Consider the following 13,079-nt stretch of genomic DNA (forward strand, 5'->3'; position numbering starts at 1 on the left):
ATATCTGTACCTGTGCTGTATATATACAGTGGGGCAAAAAAGTATTTAGTCAGCCACCGATTGTGCAAGTTCCCCCACCTAAAATGATGACAGAGGTCAGTAATTTGCACCAGAGGTACACTTCAACTGTGAGAGACAGAATGTGAAAAAAAAATCCATGAATTCACATGGTAGGATTTGTAAAGAATTTATTCGTAAATCAGGGTGGAAAATAAGTATTTGGTCAATAACAAAAATACAACTCAATACTTTGTAACATAACCTTTGTTGGCAATAACAGAGGTCAAACGTTTACTATAGGTCTTTACCAGGTTTGCACACACAGTAGCTGGTATTTTGGCCCATTCCTCCATGCAGATCTTCTCGAGAGCAGTGATGTTTTGGGGCTGTCGCCGAGCAACACGGACTTTCAACTCCCGCCACAGATTTTCTATGGGGTTGAGGTCTGGAGACTGGCTAGGCCACTCCAGGACTTTCAAATGCTTCTTACGGAGCCACTCCTTTGTTGCCCGGGCGGTGTGTTTTGGATCATTGTCATGTTGGAAGACCCAGCCTCGTTTCATCTTCAAAGTTCTCACTGATGGAAGGAGGTTTTGGCTCAAAATCTCACGATACATGGCCCCATTCATTCTGTCCTTAACACGGATCAGTCGTCCTGTCCCCTTGGCAGAAAAACAGCCCCATAGCATGATGTTTCCACCCCCATGCTTCACAGTAGGTATGGTGTTCTTGGGATGCAACTCAGTATTCTTCTTCCTCCAAACACGACGAGTTGAGTTTATACCAAAAAGTTCTACTTTGGTTTCATCTGACCACATGACATTCTCCCAATCCTCTGCTGTATCATCCATGTGCTCTCTGGCAAACTTCAGACGGGCCTGGACATGCACTGGCTTCAGCAGCGGAACACGTCTGGCACTGCGGGATTTGATTCCCTGCCGTTGTAGTTTGTTACTGATGGTGACCTTTGTTACTTTGGTCCCAGCTCTTTGCAGGTCAATCTCCCAGGTCCCCCCGTGTGGTTCTGGGATCTTTGCTCACCGTTCTCATGATCATTTTGACCCCACTGGATGAGATCTTGCGTGGAGCCCCAGATCGAGGGAGATTATCAGTGGTCTTGTATGTCTTCCATTTTCTGATGATTGCTCCCACAGTTGATTTTTTTCACACCAAGCTGCTTGCCTATTGTAGATTCACTCTTCCCAGTCTGGTGCAGGTCTACAATACTTTTCCTGGTGTCCTTTGAAAGCTCTTTGGTCTTGGCCATGGCGGAGTTTGGAGTCTGACTGTTTGAGGCTGTGGACAGGTGTCTTTTATACAGACGATGAGTTCAAACAGGTGCCATTCATACAGGTAACGAGTGGGGGACAGAAAAGCTTCTTACAGAAGACGTTACAGGTCTGTGAGAGCCAGAGATTTTCCTTGTTTGAGGTGACCAAATACTTATTTTCCACCCTGATTTACGAATAAATTCTTTACAAATCCTACCATGTGAATTCATGGATTTTTTTTTCACATTCTGTCTCTCACAGTTGAAGTGTACCTCTGGTGCAAATTACTGACCTCTGTCATCATTTTAAGTGGGGGAACTTGCACAATCGGTGGCTGACTAAATACTTTTTTGCCCCACTGTATATATATATATATATATATATATATATATATACACATATATATTAGGGGTGCAACGATACACAAAATTCACGGTTCGGTTCGGTTCGATACTTTGGTGTCACGGTTCGATATTTTTTCGATACAAAAAAATGTTCATGCATTTTTAATTTGTCATTTATTAAAATTATAAATATATATTTTAACTCAAAAGTACAGTTTTTAAATTTAACCCTAACCCTTGTGCGTGTTTTTTATTTTGACAGCGAATGCGCACCTGCGGACCACTTATGTGGAGCCCTGGTTATTTAGCTCGTCATATTGCAGCCACAGAAATTCTTTTGTCCATGAAACCATAAAGCTGCACTTTCTTTTTGCCTTATAGTCTGATTTGTCATAACTTCTCCGTTTTGTGGTAAGCTTTTCTTTGGCCGTCACTTCTTCACCCTGACCTGTCTTATTTGGCCCAGCAGAACTGAAATGCTTTTACACGCGCACTCACATAAGCTCAGCGATTCTCTGCGCGATCAACCTCTCACATGTTTAAGCTTGCTGCGGGAGATTTCACTTGTCATGTTTGCATAGTAAGCTAACGATTAATAAGACGATGTCAGAGGAATTGGTGCACAAATTATCATCACTCACAGATCAGTGCTGTCGCTCTCTATACACAGTTCGCACGATTGCAAAGTGAAAGCAAAAAAACAAGCGCAAATTCAAACGCGACTTCAATATGTCACATATTGACAGTGGCTCACCGATGCCAATGACATAATTACCCAGCTACATTTCTGAAAGAATGCAAAAGCATTGACATATATTTTTCCTACAATAGCCCGACGGGCAGGGAAGAGATAGATTTTGGTAGCCCGACTGAAAAAATCGCTAGCTCCGGGACGTCGGGCTAGCGATATTGCAAGCCCTGTATCTGATTGAGGAATCACTCATCTTTGGAAAAGAGAGTTTATTACAGAGAAATGGCTCTTTCCAAAATAAAAGCTATACTATCCGCTTCTTCTGGGCTATATTCTCAGCAGCATAAGGAGAATCATGTGCTAACAGCTGTCTAAATGACTCTGCTAAAGTTAGTAGCATGCTTGCTTTTTTTTGTCTGCTTCCACTTGTCTTTGCACTAGGATGATGTCGGCGTAAATGTGCAGTCATATTCGTTGTGTTCCCACTAGTGCTTTCAGGTTAATCTCGTTGAAATGACCTTAACGCCACAACACGGCAATTCTCCGTTAACGAGCTACCGCCGATCGCGCCGTGCATGGGGCTAGACGGCCAACACGTTAACGAGCTAACTGCGCTAACACACTAGTTCACACCAATGTAATTGAGCATTGCATGGCACATCCAACATACTGTTTTACTTTAGTCCATGACTCGCTTACCTTCAGGGTCATACGTCACATGAAAACCAAAATAATTCCAAACGCCAGATCTGAATGAGGGTGGGGGAGGTGCCCTGCGCTCTTCCTTCTGACGATGCTGTCTGTGTTGAGCGCTCAGTGGATCTGCGCTGGACAGTGCAGCCTAGGCGGAGTAGTCGAACGCAGATTCACTGAGCGCTCAACACAGACAGCATCGTCAGAAGGAAAATTGATAAAATAAATTACAAATGTTGTATTGTTCGATACACATGCGTACCGAACCGAAAGCACTGTATCGAACGGTTCAATATCGATACGAATATCGTTGCACCCCTAATATATGTATATGTATATATATATATATATATATATATATATATATATATATATATATACATATACATATACATATATACACATACACATACATATATATATATACACATATACACATATATATATATACATATATATATACATATATATGTATATATATGTCTATATATATATATATATATATATATATATATATATATATATACATATATATACATATATATATATCCTCTTTCCCCATTTTACCTCCCTCCGTTGTTCTCCCCTCTCCCTCCCTGTCTCCCCCTTAGTGCTTAAAATGCTGTCAGCGATTACAGAAATAGACATTGGAACTGAGAGGTGTTAGACACTTTGCTAATCACTGTGTTTGTTTGTCTGACACACTTGGCAACACGTCACAACGCTGCCTGCGTGTGCCTATCTGGATTGTAGCGTTCACTATAGTGTTCCTTAATGCTCTGAAAAAGAAATTCCCACAAATTCAAAGGGAGACAACAGCGAGAGCAGATATTTGCACACAGTTTGTTATGTTTGGTAAATTATTTCATCTTCTTGCAGTCATGGAGGAATTTACGACTTTTGTTCTTACCCATATGGAAAAGAAATAGTAAAAACTTATAAAACGCTTGCATAAGATGTGGCCTACTTCATATAGTGAATCATATAAGGCTTATATGATTTACTCATGAAGGTGGCCACTTTCTCATTACTTTCATATATTGTTTTAGTAAAGTATCCAAAACATACAAGTTTCATTTATATAATTTTTCAAGGGATCTTATATCTGTTTTCACTCTTGTATGCTTTTCATACAAGTTTCACACAAGACAGATACAAACTTTATAAGATTTATATATATCTTTTCCATATGGGTAAGGCCATCATTGCTTTTCATATGCCACAACTTACTGTGGTAGACAGTAAGTTGTGATTTAACATCGTAAATCTGAGCTGAGCTCTTTATAGGATAAAGTTTCATAAACATGCTCCATTTGTGCTGTTAAGGTGTTGTACCTCATATCTCATTCAACAAAGCCACATGTGGACTCTTCATTGTTGGAGTAGCGCCCCCTGCCTCTACCTTAAGTGCTGCAATGCACAGAAAAACCCCTCCCCCAGTTATTTCTGAAGGGCTGCCTCTGGCTGCCTGGTGCCCTGGCTCCTGTTTTAACTGCTAGTGGGTGCATTTGCTTATGTCTTCTACCGTGTGTTCATAGCTCCCAGTTGGGTTAAACACAGAGGTCAAATTCCTACACAGAGGTGCAGAATTCTTGATTTTATATATATATTTTAAATGTTTACAGTCAAACTATGTGCATCTATGGAGATCAGCACATACTTTGCATTAACACAGATCCGGAGGCTGAAAAGCTGTCCTGTGAAATGATTTATGCAGACGCTCCATGGAGTGCAAACAACATAAGGTAATAATAAATATGCTAGACAGACAGTAACAGCTGTGTTGGTCATTCAAACAGCACTACGTGATGAGAATGTGGCGCTGATCTAACTGCATTAATGCAGCTCCCACTGTTTCTTCTTATTATGCGTGGCGTGTCTCAGAAATGTAATCTACAGCTAATTTTAAATACATATTCCATTATAGTATATAAACATATAGCTCTTGTATCTCTTATTAAATCAACACATGCTTGTCTCTTGGATGCCCCAATGTGGCATAAGTCACAGCCTCATAATGGTTTACAAATTTGTATCCTTAAGCAAGTCAAGTAAACTTCATTCTTATTTACAGTAATGAATGCCACAGGGACTTCTAGCGAGGAAGCAAGCATATTGATTGTTGTTGCGTTTTGTTTGTTTTTTTGTGCTGATTATGCAGCCACTGTAAAAGTAGCAGCATCCAGATTAAAGTGGTGGAATATTAGGTAGTGCAGGTAGCTCCTGGGAAATGTTTTGCTTTTATATGTGTAAGGATCTTTGAACCTAAGAAAATAACATTCTACACTGCTTGCTTAAGGTTTAAATCATTACTATAGTTTCTATTTCTATTGCTGACATTCTTCAGACTAGAAGAATTGTTCACTCCAGAGCCCAGTGTATGTGATTTTAAAGAGCTGAAGTGTTGAAAAATAAATTAAAGCTGCTTTGGCGGAAATGATTTATTTTTAAAGGATTTCTACAATTTTTATATGTTTATTTATATGACACTGTTCTTTGTGTTCCGGTATTAAAAAAAGAAGCTATGTCCAGATAAAAAAAACTACTAAAAGAAATGTCTTACTTCATTGTACACTCAAGCACAACCACTACTTCGTGCACAGTGAATCTGTTATTGAGACGGCATCATTAGAACCCGTCTGGCTGCAGAGAACCCTTTGGGCTCTCTTTTTCTCACCCTCTATGCTTTTGACTTGCTTTTCTCCTGCTCCTTTGTCTTGCTCTCTATCCTTTGCGCCTCTCTCTCTTGCATTTCCTTTACTCTATGTTCTGTAACCATCTGTTTTAACCACTACCAAAGGAAAAACTCACATTTCTGTGTCCTTTTCATTAAGCCTATATTCTTTTAGTGCCTTCTTTATGTGATGTATATCTAAAGTGTATTCTCCTTGCTACCAGCTTGAGGAATGCATATTACTGGCGTTTCTCAGATAGGATTTTTCATAGTTTCAACAACAATGTTCAATACAGATGTAAAAGTGATGCTACCATCAATACCATCTGAAAATTAAAAAAAAGGTGTTTCGGATGTTTTCAGTCACATTGCCACAGTTGTGTAAACTCAATCACTTAGCTGTGCTTTAACAAATATTCATGAAAGATTGGATTGTTCAGAAGAGCTCACCGAACTTTTGTGTGGTACTGCATAAGGACGCAACCATAACAACAAGTCACTTTAGGAATTTAATGTTGATTTCTTCCCCTCTAGATACTCCACAATTAGGTGTAAGTGGTACAAAGTTTAAGTGCCATGAAGGCAAAGACAATGTAATGTTACAGAGCGAGATCACCAGTGCTTAATAACTGTGGAGTTCCAAACCTCCTCTGGTATTAACATGAACACAAAAACTCTGCCCCAGGTGCTTCACGGCATGAGTTTCTGTGGCCGAGGAGCTCCAGTAGGTGCAACGTGTATAGATAGCCCAGTACTTTTGTCCATGTAGTGTATAATAAGACAGTATTTTTGGTACTTAGATGACATCTACAGCTTTTTTCTATATTTATATACATTTTGAACATTTCATACTGATATTTTAACCCTTAAACCACAGATGTTGAACTCCAGGCCTCAAGGGCCGGTGTCCTGCAGGTTTTAGATGTGTCCTTGATGCAACACAGCTGATTTAAATGTCTAAATTACCTCCTCAACATGTCTTGAAGTTCTCCAGAGTCCTGGTAATGAAGTAATCATTTGATTCAGGTGTGCTGCCCCAGGGTGAGATCTAAAACCTGCAGGACACCGGCCCTCGAGGCCTGGACTTACCCACCCTTGCTAAAAACCCTTTGACTGATAATTGAGCTTAATAATTCACTGCACTGTAGTAACTTTTGTAGCATTGCATTGGAAAAGAAATACTGAGTAATGTTAAAAATGTTATTACAGCATTTTGCTAAAGTTTTGAGTCATCTCTCATTTCTTTTTGTATTTCTTTTCCCAGTAAACCAGACGTTCTTGTCATTTTTTAAAAGTGGTCTTGAAAAATAGCATTTTTCTGAAGGTCTTTCAAAGATTTTCATTGGGCATTGGCTGGTTATTCACCCAGTCCTTGCATTTCAAATTTTTCAGAACAATGTCTTTTTTGTTTGTTTGTTAAGCCACTTAACACGGAGCTATGAAGCATAAAAAAAGCATAAAAAACTCAACGGATGAACAAGTGTTGTGTCTATCTATGACAGAAAACTTGGCAAACAATCAATTATAAATTGTTTCTTTAGGCCGTTTGTTACTAAAGAGACAGGCTGTGTTTCTGCAGCCTGTTGCAATTGTATAATTTGTTGCCACTTCTTTAGCGGAACCTGTGAAAAAAGACAAAGATAACACGGTGTAACAGGTACAATCCCGAAAGGCTGTTAGATAAACTTGACATATCTGAGCATAGTGAACAATGTGTCCTTAAAAAAATTTGTGGAATCTAGACAAGTGGAAGAAAAGAGAAGAAATGGCATGCCACAGAAACATATACAATTTCTTAAGTCATGTCTTTAAGAAATGGGAAAACGCCAACAAAAACCTGACACAGGACCTGAGAGATGCATCTGGTCCTTCAGCTGATCCATCTACTGTTCAGTGATGACTCATCATAAATGGTCTCAGTGGAAGGGTGGCTGTCAAAAAGCCATTCTTAAGGAAGGGAAACAGGGAGAACAGGCTGAAGTATGTCAAATTTAACAAGACCTGGACTGAAAACAGGTGGCAGCAGGTCTTATGGAGTGATGAATCCAAATGTCAGATTTCTGGCTGAGATTGTCATCAGTTTGTACGGAAGAGGTCAGGAGAGAAGTGCAGCAGTCAGTGTCTTCTGCTAACATTTGTAAAGCAGGGTGGAGGCTCTTTGAGGCTGAGGTTTGAGGCTGCATTTCAACCAATGGTGTTGGAAATCATTTTCAAATTAATGGAGTTATGAACACAGAAATGTATCGGTAGATTTGGCTCCACCATGGAATATTATCTGGTTACCATCTGGTTGGGATCTACTTCATTTTTCAGCATGACAATGATCCAATACACACTGTCAATGCAGTAAAATCATAGAGCCATCAATTGATCTCCCCAAGCCCGGACATCAATAGTACTGAAACAGTGTCAGGCAACATTCAAAGAAGAGCATTGAATGTCTTCTAAGAATCCTGGAAAACTATTCCCCAAAACTCAAGAAGTAAGAAGAAAGCTTGCAACAGAGAGTTCGGGATGTGTTGAATAATAAAGGAGGTCATACCAAACATTGAATTAGAATCCTACAAACTCTGTTTTTGCCTTGTATGCTGTATTTGTATTGATGGTTTCAATAAATCGCTGCGCAATTTTCACTTTTCACATTGCAAAATATAAAGAAATGAGGACTGACTCAAGACTTTTGTACAGTGCTGTAAATCTCAGCGCAACTTTTTTAGGGAAAGCACTCTAACTTTTGGAGATACAGATACTTCACTGCAACATGTATTTTTGTGAGCGTGGTTTCTCAGTAAATACACGGGTTAAATATAGAAACTAGTAAAAACAGGCTTGAATTTTGCTCCTCTTTACATTTTTGCCTGGAGTGTTCCTAGGAGGGAGCATCCACTTGACTGCAACTTCAGTTGCAGAGAAATAGTTTAGCCATCTGGGTTGTATTTGCAAGATATATGTTCTTTGAGTGCTTTAAGAACATTGCCATTAATCTTCATCATCAAAAACATGTTAACGACGCCTGGCTGCATTAAATAAGATAAATTTCTTGAGTTTCATCTCAGTTCACACCGAGCCTGCTAATGTTAGCTGACAAAGCTCTGTGGGTGAATTATGAGAAGATTTGTTCCCTCGCTCTGTCTTACAGCGGAGTGTGCACGTCTTTCAGCTCAAATGTTTATGCGATCTGATCAGTCCCTTTATCTTTGTCACCAGGGTACCATTCTGCAGCTTGACTCAGACTCTCTGTTTAATGTAGCATCCAGATGCAGGGAGGATGGTGTCTACAAACAAAGAAGTTCTTAATGGTTATGGAATAGAGAAGTCCTCTTTTGAAGCACTCTTTATAACTGTTGGATTATTTATTACTTTAGTTAGTTGAATGATAACTACACTTTTCTTTTTGATTTAACACAGTGTAGGTCAGGTTTATGTGCATTTTTATTTACTCAAATCTATATTCAACTACTGCCGTTGCACTAATTTGCATTACTTGTATTTTTTGTAATGTCTCGACCCTCCTCTGGCTCGTCCTTGTTAGGATAGTCTCAACAAAATGGGAATTTATAAATTGTGTGTGAAGAATAATCTTGTTTAAGTGTTTATTGCTTCAGGGAAAGCAGTGAACTTCAGTCAAGAACATTTAAGCTTCATGCACCACGAGTTTTGTTGCATTTAACACACTGTAATTCAATTCATACTGTAACTCCATGTTTGGATGAGTAGAATTTGAATGTCTTTATTTTGCTTAATTTCTTGACCCTTTTACACACACTGTGATGTCAGAGGATACATTATTGCTTTACCTTTGTTATTTACAGCCATTATTCACTTGACTGAAAATATCTCTTTGCGGTATTAAATAAAAAGAATTAGAACTGGGTCCTGGTAATCCTTATACAAATGTCTTATTCAATTACACTGTGGTCCTGAGCATAAGTCTTGTAGCTAAATCTTAAAAAGTTAAGCTGAAAATCCTCTTTAGTCTGAAGGTCCCGGCTCTAATCGTCAGGATATTGTTGTTTTTGGTCCTATTAATTCCACTGATTTCCGGTGACCTCTGTGTACAGGAGAAAATACGAGTGGGCGTCCTTTTATTTATTTATTTTACTTTTTATATGTGTATGCATAGAAAAGCTTGTGGGGAAAGGTCAATCAGATTTGTGCTCCATTTCCAAATTTTCTGGTATTATTTTGAAAACTATAGTGCATGCTCTCACACATACATGGAGAATCTGGCTTACGTACACTCAAATTTAACAGAGTTCAATGAGCTTAGAACCGGACATGCACAGTAGGACAATGGGCTGTAATTCAGGAAAGGTTTAGTGGTGAGGGGGAGCGCAAGAGTGGATTAGTATGTAACAAGGCTACAAAGACAAGAGTTTAAAGTCAATATTCAGAATTAAAGTGGAATTAACTTTAGACAGCAAAAGTTAGTGCTTAGATATTCCTCGTCTCACTCTTTGTGGATGTTCACAGTTTATTGATGACACAGAGGTTTTTGTGTAGCATGTATTTCATTTGTTTTTTGTTTATCTGTGTGCATGCATGTGACAAGGCTTTAGTTGGATTAGTTTGTCATGTCAACAAATTTCTAGATTTTACATCAACAGAGAGTGATGCAGTACAACAAGACTTATTATGGTATTTTGGAAATGTTAAACCCTCCAGTACTGGCAGGAGAAAGTCAGCGTTAGAGGAAATATAATTTTCAGCTCACAATTTTATTATGAATGCATTTAAAAAAATATGATTAAACAAATCCCAGCTCGGTTAAATAATGTGATTTCTTTATCAGTGTGTCTCTGTATCAATAAATACACATATCAGATTTACAGTACACGCTGCAAGTGGTAAACCTAGGCAGTCAGCTGATAATGTGCACATACAGACACAGACACTCCACTCCTATCTCCTGCTGTCCTGTCTAGCTGTGCAGCTCAGCAGCCCAGTGGAATATGAGAACAGACAGTCTTATTTTTTCATCTCCATGTAGTTGCCGAGGGTTATGCACACTGGACAACCATCTAACCCCAGTGCATTACTGTGCAGTCAAGCCAAATCAGGCCTGTGTGCATTCTCTCATATTGTATGTGTGAGTGAGCGCTATAAGGATCATCTCAGTGCACGACATGCTGTACAGTATGCTTGAACGTGTTGGCATATTGCCATATTGTAAAAATGCCATGGTATGCAGCGTGTTTGTGTGCCAGCTTGTACTTATGGAGACTATGTCTGTGAATATACGTAGTACGCTTGGGGAAAAGAGTGTAATGAAAAGAGTGTAATGTGTAATGCGTCTTAATTCTTCAAGTGGAAAAATGACAGCGCTGCTGAAATGTAACATTAAACAGGGGATGTAAGAGATTACATGAAGAGTTGAAAGGGAGCTGACATTATGCATTCCAGTGGGAAGTTTCTAAACAGTGTCCAATTATGTAGCCTGCTTATTTGAAATTATGTTTAAAAGCTCTTCTTACCATAACAGGTTTATTTGATTTACTTTTATTTGCATTCCTTCCAAACTGCCTGAGAGCTGCTGATGCCGCACTATGTATTTTAAACTTTTTATTTTTGACAATAATTAACAGTCAGTACTAGTATTGACCGCCTTCATTCCAGTTTTTGCTAATTACTTGGATACTTGGAAGTGTGTTCCTTTAGATGTAAAATATGGTTATAACACAGATTTTATTTTCTGCACTGGTCTTGATCTTAAATCAGACAATAGAGAAATGTAATTAATGGCTAGAGAGCAATATGCATAATATGCAATACATTCTACTGCGCTTTATTAATATAAATGAATGGTTTAATGACTTTAGGGGTAGTTTATATGTAATACCAAGCTGAAGTCAGCTGGTATGTAAGGTTTCTTTGTGTGTTTGATGGCAAAAATCCTAGAATAATGGAGAAAAAAACGAATCAGGAAATTTTTTAAAAAGTTTTGTGAAAGCTGTTAATTTACAGATGCAGATACCTGTGGTCTGTTGGTGATTTACTCAGTCAACAATCAAGTAGTCAGTACATCCGTTGTGGAGAATGAGGAAGATGTAGTGCCTTTTAGCCGAAATAAGTACATGGTATGCACTTTATTCCAGGGAGGAGCAGCGTGTTTTTGCTGTGGCCTAAAGACATGTGGTTGGATGCTTCTGGTTTATGTGCATGCTTTTTAGGTTATTATGCAATGGATAGTGACTGTAGTCTGAGGGGAATGCCTTTGGCAGAGTGAGACAGGAATGGTAGCGTGCATGCTCTTTTAGCACCACTATCTCACATCAGTTGAGAGTTCATGCCAACTGCCTTAGGTCGAAATCCTCGATGATTTTGTGTCAGTGTTGGGTTAGTAATTTAACTTCAAAGGTGTGATTTCTACTACATTTAGAAAGTGATTTGACATTTCTGAAAGGAAAACAATCTCTTTCCTTTTCTTCATCCTGTCAGATAGCGATAGTGACCTGTAAGCACGGCCATAAGGTTATGACATGAAACGAGGCTGTCATACTAGCGAGTCGGAAACATCTAGCAATAACCTACATTTGGGCAAGTTCTGATTTTCAGGTACATCAATCTGCTAATGTCACCTGTGTGAACTGGAGGTTAAATGCTTAATGCATTAATTATGAATTTATTTGGCACAAAAGCTCTATTTGATTCAGCAAAAAAAAAAAAACCAAAAAAACTTCCTCCATCATCCAGTTTACTACTTGTGAATTGTGACTTAAGTGAAGAAGTATAGTGGCACATTATCGATGCCATAACATCCAGACTACCAGTACCAGTAGATTACATGACTCATGCCCAGTTTGATACCCTGGGATCAGAAAGCACTTTACAGTGATTTTTAGACATCACATGAATTTGATGATAGAAAGTTTCTTTGCAGAAAACCAGGGGAAGGATTAACCAGACTGAACTATCTGGTAAAGCATGAAGGAGAGAATTTCAAAACCTGGTGCTGTACTCACATTCGTGTATTTATTGATCATATCTCAAAACCCTGAAGTGAATGGAGGAGTTTGGTTGAAGGCTTTAAAGCATTAAGCAAAAAAAAAAATTGAAGTAACAAAAGTGTATCTGTCTCATGGGCTCATGGTCCAAAGAATACTAGTGGCCTGTTGAAAGAATATTTTGTACAGAGGAACTCAAAGCATTAGATCGGCTCTGACCAAAATCAAAAATGCACCTTTGCATTTGAGTTGTCTCAACTCGTCCATCAAAGAACACCAACTTGACTTTCTGTTTCTCAGTCAGCTTCACTCCTTCGTCAAAATGGACCACTGAGCACAAGACATATGAAAGAATGAATAAATTAATTATTGAATGAAGCTTAGCATATTTTCTCCTGCCACTGCCTGAATCTACCCCCTTCTTATAGAGGGCTTGATTTATTTTTAAATTTATGGCCGCTA

At 38.7% G+C, this 13,079-nt stretch overlaps 1 protein-coding gene across 4 annotated transcripts in view; it reads left to right on the forward strand.

Moving 5' to 3' along the window:
- Positions 1-13,079, forward strand: part of grid2 (glutamate receptor, ionotropic, delta 2) — a 548,235-nt gene that overhangs the window by 10,472 nt on the left and 524,684 nt on the right. The gene's annotated exons all lie outside the window — the stretch shown is intronic.

Source organism: Mchenga conophoros, linkage group LG12 (genome assembly GCF_057382185.1).
Source record: "Mchenga conophoros isolate Kocher_MC1m ecotype Shallow Benthic linkage group LG12, M_conophoros_male_GT1.1, whole genome shotgun sequence".
NCBI lineage: Eukaryota > Metazoa > Chordata > Actinopteri > Cichliformes > Cichlidae > Mchenga > Mchenga conophoros.